The sequence below is a fragment of the Elephantulus edwardii genome, unplaced genomic scaffold (genome assembly GCF_000299155.1).
Source record: "Elephantulus edwardii isolate Elephantulus edwardi_28Jun2011 unplaced genomic scaffold, EleEdw1.0 scaffold00196, whole genome shotgun sequence".
In the NCBI taxonomy this organism is placed as follows: Eukaryota; Metazoa; Chordata; class Mammalia; order Macroscelidea; family Macroscelididae; genus Elephantulus; species Elephantulus edwardii.
In genome coordinates this window covers 5,259,660-5,263,189 of record NW_006399946.1, presented here as the reverse complement: position 1 = coordinate 5,263,189, position 3,530 = coordinate 5,259,660, and the positions used below count along the sequence as shown (strand labels likewise).

At 41.0% G+C, this 3,530-nt stretch overlaps 1 pseudogene; it reads left to right on the top strand.

Moving 5' to 3' along the window:
* Nucleotides 1-3,308: 3,308 nt before the first annotated feature.
* LOC102875330 overlaps nt 3,309-3,530 on the top strand; it is a 13,920-nt pseudogene continuing 13,698 nt past the window's right edge.

Below are 3,530 nucleotides of genomic sequence, written 5' to 3'. Positions count from 1 at the left end.
AAGGCAACCCCATTTTTCTTTGTCTTTTCATCTCCAGAGATGGTCATCTGACTCAAAATGCCCCACTATCCAGAATTAATGTGCAAAGGCTTCCAAGAACTAACTTTTGATCTTGCACCTATAAATGCTGACACAAGAAGTGATTCCTGCCTTCAAATTGTTTCCTGTGTAGAAAGCTGTGGACAGGAGTTAACATAACTGAAAGACTGTGTCACAGGGCTTTTGGAAAAAGATCTGTTTTGTAACTTTTAGAAATGGCAGTACATTTCACCAAATATGCTTATCCTTTATTTCATAGGAGACATTTGAATTTCAGTGGTTTGCTTTTAAATTTGAAATTCTGGATTTTGAGGGTTTGCATCATTACAGAATTAGAGGTATATCATTAGAGAAAGCACTTTTCCCAAGCTGTAAAAATACCATGGGCCTTACTTACCATTTGACCCAGAAATTCCACTAGTAGGAATATATCCTAAAGAAACCAGAACTGCCGCCCAAGCAGATATGCTTGCACATATTTATTGCGGCTTTGTTTACAATAGCAAAAAGTTGGAAACAGCCCAAGTGCCCATCAACAAACAAATGGATAGAGAAACTGGTATACACAATGGAATGCTATGCTGCACTGAAAAAATCAGGAACTCTTACTATACAAAATGGGTGACCCTGGAGGACATTAGGCTGAGTAAAATACCTCAGTCACAAAGGACAAATACTGCATATTGCCACTGCTGTAAAACAGGACTGACATCATGGTTAGGGGGAGACTGAGAAAGAAAGTATACTGCACAGAAACAGAAGAGGGAGAGAACTGTTTAAAAGGGATATATGATTAAGTATTGTCATGACAGGAGTCCAGAATAAAAGCTGCATAGCAAAGTGGACTGGTGGTGGGGTGGGGTGGAGAAAGATTGTATAACAATGGAAGTTACTTTTTCAAAGAAAAGAGCAAACTGGGGGAGGGGAGGTTGGGCAGGGAGAAAAATGCAACAATGAATGAATGGGAATCCAAAGTCACTGTAAACTTTCATTAAAATTAATCAGCTGTCAGGCATCTCTCCAGAGTACTAAAGAACAATGCCATCAGGCTGGAGACTAAGGTGCACCTGATCCAGGCTGTAGTCTTTGCAATTGCGTGCTGTGCATCAGAGAGCTGGACAATGACTAGGGATGATAGAGAATTGATGCCTTTGAGCTGTGGTACTGGAGAAGAGTGTTGAATATACCATGGTCTGATAGAAGAACAAACAGATTTGTCCTGGAGAGGGTGAAACCAGGCTGCTCCTTGGAGTCAAGGATTCTGAAGCTTCGTCTGACATACTTAGGGCATGTTGCAAAGAGTCCTTGGAGAGGGACATCATGTTTGGAAGAGTGGAGGAACAAGTGCAGGAGAGGAAGACCCTTAATGAGATGGATCGGTTCTGTGACTGGGGTGGTGGGAGTAAGTGTGTCGGAGACAGTAAGGTTGGCACAGGATAGAGCAGGGTTTAGGACTCTTGTACATAGGGTTGCTATGAGTCACAAGCAACTCAACGGCACATAACAACAAAACAATTTAGAAGAAAATTTCCCTTGTATTTTGAAGAGCAAGGAAATACACATTCAAGAAGCACAGCAAACACCAACTAGACTAGACCCAAAAAGAAAAACCTATCATAGTCAAATTATCCAAATTACAAGCTAAGGATAGACTACCAAAAGCAGCATGAGAAAAAAAGTTACCCACAAGGGGGAAACAATTAGAATTTCTCAGCGGAAGCCATGCAAGCTAGAAGACAATGGGATGGCATATACAGAAAATTGAAAACAATTGCCAACCAAGGATCCTGTACCCATCAGCTATGAAGGAGAAATTAGAGCCTTTGCAGAAAATAAGGAACTTAACGAATTTGTGAAAATAAGACCAAAACTTTGAGAAATTTTAAGTGAAGTCATTCATACAGAGGTACCAAGGGACAGTGGAACAACCATAGTAACCAGAAACAACAGGAAAAGAAAAGGAGGGGGACCAAAAAAAGAAAACCAACAACAGAGCAAAAAGGCAACAGTAAAGCCTGGCCTGACAATAATCACATATAAAATGGATAAAATGGGCCAATTAAGGAAAAAAAGCAGAATGGATAAAAAAACCCAGACCATTAATATGTTGCCTACAAAAGACACATCTAAGTAACTGTGAGAAAGAAAGACTAAATACCAAAGGCTACCTGGGGGTGGGGGGATACCAAACAAATGGCAATCACAAAAAGGCAGGAGTGGCAATCCTAATCTTTGATAAAATAGATTTCAGAATGAAAACCAGCATAAAAGATAAGGAAGGGCATTACATACATTAAAGGCACAATAGTTCAAGAAGACATACCTGTGATTGCAAGGACAAGTAGGAAATGAAAGGCATCCAGATCCTCAAAGAGATGGTTAAATTGTTGCTATATGCAGATGATATGATAGTATACACCAGACTCAACAAACTGTTAGTAGGCCAATTCAGGATATAAGATTAATATCCAAGTATCAGTGGGATTCCTCTACAGTAACAAAGAGTACTCAGAGAAGGAAATCAGGAAAGCAATACAATTTACAATAAGCCAACCACTAATTGAGATACTTGGGAGTGAACCTAAATAGAGATATGAAAGTCCTATACAAAGGAAACTACAGAGCATTTCTGTAAGAAACAATAAAAGATCTAAAGAAATGGGGAAATGTGACTTGTTCATGGACAGGAAGACTCAATATTGCGAAAATTACAATCTTTAACAAAACCAATCTACATGTTCAACACAATCCCAATACAGATACCAAACTGATTTTTTAAGGAGATACAAAGGGGAATTTTCAGACTTATTTGGAGAGGAAAGAGACCCCAAATAAGCAAAACACTTCTGAGAAACAAAAATGAGGTGGGGCCTCAAAACCTACTACACAGCAGTAGTAACCAAAACAGTATGGTAGTGGTACATAGATCAATGGATCGGAATTTAGAACCCAGAAATAGACCCAGCTATCTATGGTCAACTGATACTCAACAAGGAAATCAAAGCTGTCAAATGAGGAAATGACAGCCTCTTCAACAAATGGTTCTGGGAAACTGGACTGCTACCTGCAGAAAGCTGAAACAGTATTGACATCTCACACCATACACAAAAACCAAGACCTTAGAGTAAAGCCCCAAAACTATAAACTTCATCAGAGACAAACTGGGATTAGGTTTAGACGGTCTAGTCTGTGTTCTAAAGAGACTGCCAAATACAGCCAGAAATGCACAATCTGGAACAGATAAAACTGATGAATGGGAACTTCCAAAGATGAAATCCCTGTTTGCATCAAAATCAGCAATTTCGGCCTCCTGTGTGGGGATGACCACGGAGCCGGGCGCCGCTGGCTCGCGGTTCCTGGGGCCACCTCTCAGGTGTGAGACATGGTCCGGGGCCCCGGCCCGCTAGGTCGGCCTCGCTCCGAAACGGTCGCCATGCCCAAGAGAGGGAAGCGACTCAAGTTTCGGGCCCACGACGCGTGCTCCGGTCGAG